Below are 11,449 nucleotides of genomic sequence, written 5' to 3'. Positions count from 1 at the left end.
TTTATATTATATTATATTATATGTCAAACAGGACATAAATGGTGTGTTTTGTAACAGTTGCCTATTCTACTGCTACACAGCTGTATGCAATTACTGCATGGAATATTTTAACAACACTGGTCACATCAATTATCCTCAGGGAGATGTCAATTAGAAACACCGGTGTGGGGGTCCAGTTTGTACTGGGGGATGGGACAGATGGGCCCCTGAGCGATTCTTTTTTCTGTTTATCCATACCTTATTTAAGGGCTGTTTGTAATGTGATTCATGATGACCCTGATGCAGGCCACAAGCCGAGACCCATTTGTCTTTTAACAAAGATGTTCTAAATACAACAAGTGTTGTGGAGTTTCTATGCCTTTGATTCGCCTCCCTTCTCAATGCACCTTTGAAGTAGGTGAAGGTGCTCCAGCAACCCTCATATTTATTCTACAAAAGCCTGGGCTGAAAAGTTTGATATTATTTGAATGTTTTATTTCTAAGTTATTAGTGCCATAAGTAAAGTAAAATTAGCTACATAAATTTGATTGAAAGGCTGAACTTTGTATGTAAAAATCAGTGGAAATTCTGAGCCCCCCTCACCCTTTACACCCTTAGAGACTGTTTGGTGCATTTTACTTGCTTTTCATTCTTCATTTTTTAAATAATTTTGGCTATGTTCATGCATATGGCATACATTTTGGCAAGCTTGTGCATTTTTGTTTGATCTTGGAATTTCCATCTCAGCTCCTACAATAAGTCTAAAATACACTGTGTAAACAAAATTGTTACATTCATTTATTTTGTTAACCATATATGACATATATAGAATATGCATACTATTTCCACTAGGTGCCCTGTCACAATCAATGTTACTGCAAATCATTGACATATCCCAGGCTGTGATAAAAAAAAGGTTTAGTTAAAAAAAAACTCAATGAAAGCAGAAAATAATATTAATGTATACTATTTTGTAAAGCTTGATTTTGTAAAGCACATTTTGTGTGCAGAGCGATATGATTGAGTGTAATATTAAAGCGGGCCCTAAGGGTTAAAGCCGCAAAATAGTTTAGTCTAAAGTCGAATGAGTAAAGACTGTAGGCTACACTTTCATGTCTTTCCCCAAAAACGGGAAATCAGGCATGCAAATAAAGAAAGGAACCAAAAGAAAGTGAAAGAAAGTAAACTGAAAAAGGTGCTGGAGACAAGTCATTTGGTCGAGAGAGGAAAAAGGGGGGGGGGGGGGGGGGGGGGGGGGGCTCAGAGTCTGCTAATGCAAAGGGCCCCGAATTTGATGTAATACGTCCCTGACTGCAGTGACACACTTAGCATGAATACAGAAGTACAAGATGTTCCCTTTATAATACAACATATGCTACATGCATCCTGCACGACTGCATTCCATAGTGTCACCCGGTTTGAAGGGCAGCAGGCAGGCAGGCCGCTCAGGGGGAATCTCCTCCCTCAGTAACAAGTCGTCCATCAGTTGACAGTCTCACCTGTTGGCCACACGGTTGTGCTCACAGACCGCGCGCCCCGTGGCTCTGCTATTCCTCCGCGCATGCGTGTTGCTTTGACGGAGCGGCGGAGACCATTTCCTCCAGCAGCAGCAGCAGCAGGCCTCGCGCGGCTCCGCCACACACACACGCAAACATACACACATATGCAGACAGAGTACGGACCAGCGTCAAAGCAAAGCCACGTTTGGGATTGTCTGATCTTAACGCCGCTATACCTGGATGCCCCCCGACCGCAGGAGTCCTCCTGATGGGCCTTCATCGCTAATTTGCAGCAACATCTGGTCGACACTACAGTGGTATCTTTTGGGTGAGTTGCCTTCAGCGCAGTCACTGTTTTGTCTCGTTGTGTTGCTGCTGCCGCTGCAACGTTTTTAGCTTCGGGTAGCTTCGGTATAGCACAGGGAGGTTTCATTGTTTGGCTACATGTCCTGTATTTATCTGGGGTTTACCTCACATTCACCAACGGCTTTGAAATGTTATGATAAACGGGTTTCAGTGGACAGAGCGTTAAACCTGTTAGCGTTAGCTGCTAGTAACGTCAGAGATCCATTATCGGACACGATTTATGCTAGGTCTCAAACAGATTTTACATCTCCAGTCTGTTCCCCAATGTATTCATCGGGTTTGACAGTAGAGCAGCGAGAACATTAACGCAAACAGCGCAACAGTGAACGACGTTTGTGGTTTTCGTTCTTGTTATCCACAATTGTGTTTTTGTTGGGGGTGAATTTATGGCGGTGCCCAAAACCTCCGAGTCACCCACCTTTTTCTCCCCTGGTTCCATAATCGGACGTCTCTGTTGCGCCCAACGCGTTATGATTTTGACCTTACTCTTCGTCGTATTTGTTGCCACAGCATGGACCATTGCTGCAGGGAAGCCCAAAAAATAAAGCTGGGACTCAGTGAAACAAGGAACCATGCAGCATTGTATCCCAGGCGGCTGCGCCGTATTGGGTTTGTGTAAAAATGTCATTGAACCGACTGCATAGAGATAGTTAGTGAATTGTTGAAATAATGGTCTTGTGCGTATGAAACTTGTGCGCCGGCTGGTTGGTATTGTTTTATATTTCGCTCGGAAATGCGGACGGAGAGCATGGAAGAATAAATTTGTCCGATAATGGACTCAGTCATTTTAGCCACCTCCGCGCTGCATCAGAACAGGGGGCTGGAGCTGAGGTTCAGCCCCTTGCATTGTGGAAACACTAATCTGTATCTCTCCGCTGATATTCTTTTAATATAATGTATCTTGCTTTGAAACATTCTTTCGTATATGTCTTTGATTGAAATACTTAATTTCATATTATTTTGGAAAAGTCCTTTAACAGAGTTGCCTTGTTTTTAATGGTAGCAGCTAATTGAAAAAACAACAACAAAACCACCCACATGTGATAGTACTGTTTATCCCACAGGGATATTTTTGCACCCCTCCACAGGGAGGTCAGAGGTCAGGTGAAGCCACTGAACACCATCCTGGTGCCCTGGTAACGTTAGAACTCAGGATCTTGCTCAAGGACTCTTCAGCATGAATTGCTGCTCATACTCAGCTTAAAGAGCAGAAAATGCATAACAATAAATTCAATTGAGCCATCGTTAAATGTTGGTGTTTCATGAATCAGCATTGTAGCCTGCAGCTTTGGCTTTGTTTATTAGTGCTCACTCAGTATTTCAAGGTAACTGTCTGACTGAAAAAATGCACATACCTCTGCAAGCTGCAGCACGACTGACAAAAGTGATGTAGTGTCTGAAGTGCATTGTTACATGGTGTTCCCATGTACTGTAGGTGAAGAATGCCCGACTTCTATGGTTTGTAACAGGCATTATCACTCACAGTCTTACTCCTGGGTTGTTTTCAGGGAACAAATCTTATGATTAGCGTATTATCTCAGTGTCTGCGCATGTTATCTGACATGTTGCTGCTCAAAATCAAAACTATCATCCCTTCAGATCTTGTCTGATCTTGCCTATTATGATAGCTGATTTTTAGTCAGCTTGAGGCTGATCAGCAATTAGATACTGCACTATGATCTAGATAGATGCATTAGCGAGTAGACTGTCTGATTTGATATTTACTTTACACAATTTGCTTGTTTGCCTTGCGAAAATTTGTCTTCAGAATTTCAATTCTTTTTTTGTCTAAGGGTCCTAAAAAGTGATTAAAAAAAAACAAAAATTAGTTAGAGTAGGTGTCTGTGTTTTTGCTGTCAGATAGTTCCTATTTCATATAGATGCCCAACTGTCTTAACTGTTGTGCAGTTTATAGTCAGTGCAGAGTGCTGCTGAAGCAGCATGATAGCTTCGGGTTTTCTAATTGAGAAGAGTGTTACCAAGATTGGTTGGCGCAAAGTGGGGGTGTTGGGGCTTGGCATTCATTATCCCCAGAGGAATCTGGTGAACCAGACTGCAACATGTTAGGAATCCATATGCCGCGTCTGTCAGGGATAACCTGCTGCTGCCGGTGTGCAAGGATGTCCAACACAGTGCATTGAGAGTTGCAGTGAATGCCTTTTTATTTTGGTGCAAGAATTGAAGTGATTTTAAACATAAACTGTTTTAGATCAGCACCATGTGCAAAGTACCAGCATGAGTCAGCCCTGGTCTCAGTATTTAGACTGCACAGCTCTCCACTGGTGATGTCAGAGGTAGCAGAAAACTCACATATTGAATCTTCTGCCACCCTTAGTTCCTTCATTCCTTATCTCCTCTTTGTCAATAGCTCTCACTCCATCTCACTGACTGACTGATGGATAGATGGTTGTAGTCTAATCGAGGGGCAGCTTGACATGGACTAGAGGTGACAGGAATCATGCCTGCAGGCCCAGCTACATGTTGGCCAGTGGCCCCTTGTTTTTTTCCTAATGAGTTATGAGGATGTTGAAAAAGAAATCGCTGTCTGTTCAATCCTTAAAGCTGCGAGTAGCTGAGCTGTGTTACTGTCTTATGTTAAGCTCTGAGCCTGTCTTATGTGCTCAGCAGGGAAGTAATGGCCCCTCTGTCTGTACACTGACCATCTCATTGCACATTTGAAGCCTGTCCAAGGCCCTGCTGACCTCAACACAATGACCGCGTTTAGTCCGTTCTTCCCCTCCAGCCTCTTCTCTCCAATGTCCGCTGTCCCTTTAATCAGCAAGTGCAATAACAGAGGAGGGATTTATCGTGGTGACTTTGGTGCAGAGCTTAACAGTATACAGACACTCATGAGCAACAGGACATCACAGATGGTGCAAGACATACTCTCTGCACAGTAGGCTGTATCACTGCGTACATGCATTCAACATCATTTACCTCATGGCTGTCTGCATTTCAGCAGCCTGGTATAGTGTGTTAGTGTGAGTCTTTATGCCCAAATACACCCACAGTGCACACAGTGGTGTATTTTATTGTGTCTGATAACATATGTGCACTTTCTGAGTTGTGCAGCTATATTGTAGACATTGCAAGATGCAAAGTGGCGAGCAGCACATGGTCCACTACTTTAGGAGGAGTGATGGAGAGTGAAACTGGCAGCTGATCTGCACTGCACCTGCAGTTCTTCCTCTTTGGTGTAGAGACAGATGTATCATATCACAATACGGTAAACAAGTGTGTGTGAAGCAAACACATACTGCTTATTTATTTACATATGGTTTCCTATTAGGGCTAAAGTAAATTATAATTGGAATTATCTATAAATCTCTTGATTGTTATCTAGATTGATTGATTAGTCCTTTTTGTATTTGCATGACTAATAGCTCAAAAGCCAAATATGTTCATTGTACAATCAAAAAGGGCTGATAAAAAGCAGAAATCATGAACATTTTAGACATTTTCAGTACTTTTGCTGAAAGGGATACTTTGTTCATTTTCAACCATGTTTGCATCATAATAATGTGGGTACTATGCGTACATCAGGGTTTTTCATGGCTCCAAATAAGGCGGTGGTGGCAAAAAAGTTTTTGGTTTATCATTTTCATAACATATTAAATTCATGCCAATTAACCACAGTCTCAGATACTTAAGGCTAATCAGTTTATAATAACTAAAAAAGATGGCAAAATGGTTCCTCTCAGTAAATATATTTTATTTAAGTGTTTTTTAGTGGTTCTTTAAATATAATATTTAAAAAAAATAGAAATATATTAATTTACAGGGAAAATGCCAAAAATGTGAACTATTCCTTTAACAAGACAAAAGAAAAAAGTTCACAGGATACAAACTAAGCCTTTAAACATAACCAAAATATCGCCCCATTACAGGGCGGTTGCATTAAAGTTAGTTTTTATGAGCACAGTTCAAAGCCAGAGGCAGAACATTTCAGCCTCCTGTTCTTCTTCATTCTCTCCTAGTTGTGTCTGAACCAGGTGAATTTTTCCAGCCATTGTAGGTCACAACCACAGGCTCTGTGTTTATTGAATAAAAACTGATGTTAACACTAGAAGGACCAGAATTCCATATCTGCTAAAATTTTTACATTATTTAGGTGGAGGCTCCTAACCAGTCCAGTGGGTTTATTGTGTCTCCCTGCACTGCATTGTCTTTGCCATTCTTGTGTATTTTTCTTTTAATTTTAAAAACAATAAAACAGAAAACAGTTCTAAACATTACTGTCTGTTGAAGCCTCCACCAAAGAACTTTGAGAGCTATAACGCACATTTTCAGCAAGTTATGGGTGCTGAAAGAGACAGTGTTACAACTGTCCCCAGTCTCCCCTACTGTCTGTCCCTCACAGTAGCGCAGCGGAGCGGAGCAGAGCTCTCCTTCAGCCCGCAGCTGATCTGGATGATCCGTCTCCGTTGAAAGTTGGCATTTTTTCTTCCTCCTTGGCATATCTTAACTATCACTTTCCAATGAGGATGAAACTTTTGCAGTCGCTATCTAAGTTTTACTTTTGACAGAGACCATGATCGTTGCCAAGCAACCAAGATGCCGCTGCCACCACATGAAAATCTCCCTATTGCCCCCCAGCAAAACTCTGTCAGATGATGCGAAACGTGTCATTCGGCAGAGTTTTGCTGGCTTGGGCTGTTTCTCGCCACCCGTGCTGCCACCACAGACACAAAGAGTATAGAAGTGCATCAAGAGACAGACCTGGCCCTCTCTCAAGATTTTGTTGCTGCTTAGCCTATATCTCACCAAAAATATTTTCAGACACATTTTAGCTTACCGTTAAACCCGACTAAAAGATTGTTTGTTATCAGCCAGCCACCATTGTGTCAAATGAGGAGTTCACATTATGTCATCTGCAAGCGGGAGCATTAACTGACCAGTTGCGGCACAGTGCAGTCTGTCAGTTGTAGATTTTCTTTCCAGCAGTGAAATACCTCTTTAAAAAGCAAATTAAACAATGAATCCATTACCAAATAGTTGCATTTTAATTTTTGTTGTCAGTTGACAGATCTGTTAATCAACTCATTGTTTAAGCTCTAACCAAGGGTGTAGGTTTTTTCAACACTGGGGCAACTCATAAGAAACAGGGGGTTTGGGGTCCTCCCCAAATCTTAGCATCAAACAGACCTCTGCTACTGAAATCTACGCATATGGCTCTATCTGCCATTTCATCTCAGTCTGTAGGTTATTTTCTTTGCCTTATATTCTAGTCTCTGACAGTATAATATCAGAGATTGAGTAAGCTGATTATTTCACACACACATTTGGTGCACGGTGGCTTGAAGTCCGTATTTTTTTCTCCTTAAATGCATTGCTGGAAAACACCAGCTTTTAGCAGCACAACAATACATCATGCTATCTCATTTAATGTTACTAGAGAATTGTCTAAAGATGCTGTATAAACATGGCCTGGCTGTCTAAAAAAATCAGCAGTGGAGAAACAAGAACCACAGTCATCATTAGTTTTACTTTCCCCCACTGCTGTGTGACTCTATCTTCTCTGTTCAGCACCTGCTGAGCTGTGATAGAGGCAACCCCCCCTCATACCCTCCTTCCTAGTGATCACGCTGCCCAGTAGAATAGTGGCATTGTGGCTGCCATCTTGCGTGCAAACTCAGCGAGGCCTCTCCATCTGGGCAGCGGCCGGTCAGTCAGGCAGCTCCTTGAAGGCCGGGAGGCTTCTTACTGCCACGCCTACTGCTGGCTAGCTGCACAATGTAGGCAATGAGTCGAGCCGCAGGCCTGACACATGCCCAGTCTTTCACTACGCCCACGGACTCTGGAGGTTTCCCGCTGGGAACTGTTTCTCACAGAGATAATGGCAATCCAACATTTTAGTATTCCTAGAATATGCCATTTGAGGAAAGGCATAGCTCATTGTTCAGTTTTGCTCTTTGCAGTGTTAATGTTTTGCCGCTGGACCTGTGGCGGTGTTAAAAGTGAAGTGACAGAATAAGAAAAACATCTTCATTTTAAACACGATGCAAATGTTGTGTCAACAAACAACTTTCAGTAATTAATGTTTTTTTTCTTTTCTTTAAAATCTTTGATTTTGAGCTTGCTACTTTTAAGGGATAATGGTATCATATCAGGAGCATCATCAGTCAGATGACAACGCAGACTCACAACGCAACCTCCACCAGTTCCTGTAACATGCAGCTGAAATGTTTTATTATCCACATAATTATTTTCTAGCCGAGGTGATAATTTAGAAACGCCATTGTGAAGAATTTCTCAGCTCATAAGACAGACATAAATCAAGCAAAACTACCAAGTCACCAACTTTAATATGGCCTATGGGTCCCTCCTCATCCCTAGCTAACCACCCCCACCTACACCCAAAGCTAACCCACGGTGCAAACCAGTAGACTCAGTGGTTGGTTGCTGAAATGAAAGATCAGCAGGAAGACACTGGTCTGCATTTTTGGGTTGTGCGATATGTGATATGAGTTAATGAGCGGTAGAAAATTTCAGCTGAGGGAAGCGGACGCCTCCTCCTTTGAGTGAATCGCTAGTGTTCCTAAGTGGAGCAGGAAGTGGACTGTACCAAAAACCTGTGCCAACATGTAATTATATATGGGGTGTCTGCTGCTTTTCTCCATTGTCTGATCACTCGTTCACCGCGCACACAACAACACTTGTGTCAATGGATGCACGATATACTATATTGGGTCAATAAACTATTGGGAGATGATGGTAAATTTTTATTATTAGGGATTATTGCGATTAAGGATATAGCTCATATAGCTGATAAAGTAGCGCTGATTGGACAAAGCCAGACTGCTTTCATTGACTAAACAAGGGCAGCATCTGGTCACCGTAGGGATGCGCAATATTGTGCTTTTCTACTTGTGTCCTGTTTAACTGAAGTCCATATTCAGGCCAGCATGGGGGGATAAGGAGGAAGTAGTGCAGCAGTAGTCAGCATTATGTTGATGGCTTCTCTCCATTTATAGACATATTAAACTCTGCTGCAATCATTGTGAATGTCCTAATAAAATACAGGATGAATGACTAATGATGATGACGATGGTAATGATAATGAATCCTGCCTCAGCAGGGAGGCTCCAGTGCTTCCTCTTTTATCTGACGCTCAATGCACTCCCGAGTAGTTTTTGTGAAATTGAGTCATCCAGTGCTCTTCAAAACATAATGCTTCTGCTTTAATGATGTCACACAGAGTGCCTAACAGTAAAGTGACCTGAATGAGATCTTCCCTAATACAGGCTTTTCTATTTAAGGAAGATTTGACTTGATCTATTCTTTGAGAGGAATTCCCTTCAGGCAATCTTTTTTAATAAAAGCAAACATTTTTTTTCCTGATGTTTTCAATTGAGAGATTAAACCTGCACACTGTAGAGATGTTTTTGGTGACGGTGGCCTACATCTGGGGATGTTTCTCATACACCAGATGATGAGCCCCATGACTTACTGAAAGGTAGATGGATCCATAAATAGATACCGAATGATGGATTTAGAAAAGGGCAAATGGATAATTCTTTATTTCTTATCTTCCACCATTTTATCATAAACGGAAATCCTAGCAGCACAAGAATGTCGTCATTAGAGATGAAACAGCATGAACATTTTATGTCATTTATTATAGTGATTATCAGACTTATCACGGTATTGTTAAAAATGTGCTGAAAAAGTAAAAAAAAAAAGCACTGGTACTCTCACCAAGTTTTATACTGAAAACCACAAATAAAATGAGCAACACTTGTTACATAATACAGCCAGTACATAATGTAGATACGTGACACACATATCAGTTGTATATTGACGTTGAAGATAGTCTGTTCTTGTGATGCTTGCTTGAGTGTCTGTGTCACTGTAGATGACGACAAGGGACTACTAGCATCAGCTTGCTCGCCCAGCTCGCCCAGCCTGTTAACAAGAGCGTAGCTAAACAAACCCATGCATGCGGCGCCTGCGTCTTGGAGGCTATTGGATGATGCTGGACTGTATTCACCTTGACTTTTTTAAACACGGTAATGGTTTTAATGATAATTTAAATTTGTAGCAGTGACCACTGAGAATTTGACCGTGGTTTATGCTTTTCATCATGGCACTTTGGTCCGTACCCTTTAAATCTCTGCCTGAAATGTCAAACATTTAGGGAAATGGTCCATATCTTCTTCTTTCACACTCTGAATAAAGGCTGCAACTAAAATATGAAATAAGATGTTTGCCAGCACTAAAGAAGTTAGCATCATATTCTTCACCAGTGCCTGAGAATCAATATTTTTGATTAATTTATTTGAATAACCATTAGCTGTTAACAGCGCAAAGGCTGATCTTCCATTTCAGCCAACAGTGTCGACTCGCTAGCCCAGCTCCAGTTGTGGGCCAGTGGCATCAGGATGTTACACATATATCAGTAGGGACTGGACAATAACTGTTAAATAGCATATAGTTTTTAGAAATACAAACAGCTGGATGTGCAATAGTCCACGTGCGTGTACTCTCTTCTAACCCATCTTTACCAGGTAATTTAAAACTTGAAAAAACTAACATCTGGCTTTTTAATGCAATGAGAATGCATATACTGTATATATAGCAGGTTTACCAGTGTTTGAAAAACCTGCATGCGCGCACAAATTTTGGTGATATGACGGTGATATGATATGATAAGGATCTAGTAGTATGACCTAATGATCACTTTTTATTGATGATTATTTACTACCTAGTGGCCTTTTTTGGAATTTTTGACATTAGCATCAATCACAGGGAGCAGTTGTAAAACACAACAGCAGTCTTGAGATTTCTACAGAAATATTGTCACTCTGTCTCTTGTCTCTTCCTCTTTTTTTTTTTTTCACCTGAACTTCTCGCTTATAACCTCAACATGCACGCTAATATCATCTTCGTATTCAGGATGTTTGTTAATGGAGTTGTTTTTAAGAGTTGTTGTTGCAAAGTATCCTATTTACTGTTGGGATGCGGACCAGTGCTGGTTTGTCTCATGCAAACGCTGTATCCCAGTAAAGATCCAGGATATAGTTTAGAATATTATTGTGCATGCCAATACACAGTTTCTTCTCTGTCCCCTGCTCAGTGCAAGTTATGAACGATCAATATCGGCTTGCCATCTGGTACAGAGTCCCGGAAATTGTTCAGCCAATTCGGCAAAACCACCTAGAACCTGATATGTCTTATTTCTTGATCAATCTAGAAGGTGATGGCCATACCAAAAAGCCTATATGGCCTTTGCTTTGTGGAATCGTGGCTCTGCTCATTAATGTATTATAATGATCTATTTCTGCATTTTTATGTGGAAGTGTGCTCGTTCAATTCTTTGTTCCTAGAAATGGTGTAAGTCATGAGGAAACAGGATAACTGCAGTTGTGCAGTTACATTTTTTGTAGCGATTTGTATTAATAGTCGATGCTGACATCCCTAATCTATTGACTTTAACTTCTTTTTTCTTAATAATTCATTCACAATTAAAATCACCCTTCCAGTCATGGCAGTCTCGTTCTTACTCAACTTATACACACACGTTCAGCCGCTCACACCCGCTCAGACCCATATATTATTACATGCTTTGTCACACACACACACATACATAGGTCACCTGCTGTTCA

At 41.2% G+C, this 11,449-nt stretch overlaps 1 protein-coding gene across 1 annotated transcript in view; it reads left to right on the top strand.

Moving 5' to 3' along the window:
- The first annotated feature begins 1,556 nt into the window (after positions 1 to 1,556).
- Positions 1,557 to 11,449, top strand: part of csk (C-terminal Src kinase) — a 53,230-nt gene continuing 43,337 nt past the window's right edge. The window contains exon 1 of the mRNA XM_042483755.1: positions 1,557 to 1,806. The gene's annotated coding sequence lies outside the window, so the exon portion shown is untranslated. The remainder of the gene's footprint in view (positions 1,807 to 11,449) is intronic.

This window comes from Plectropomus leopardus, chromosome 1 (assembly GCF_008729295.1).
Source record: "Plectropomus leopardus isolate mb chromosome 1, YSFRI_Pleo_2.0, whole genome shotgun sequence".
Lineage (NCBI taxonomy): Eukaryota > Metazoa > Chordata > Actinopteri > Perciformes > Serranidae > Plectropomus > Plectropomus leopardus.
The sequence above is the reverse complement of the archived record's forward strand: the minus strand, read 5'-3'. Positions and strand labels throughout refer to the sequence as shown.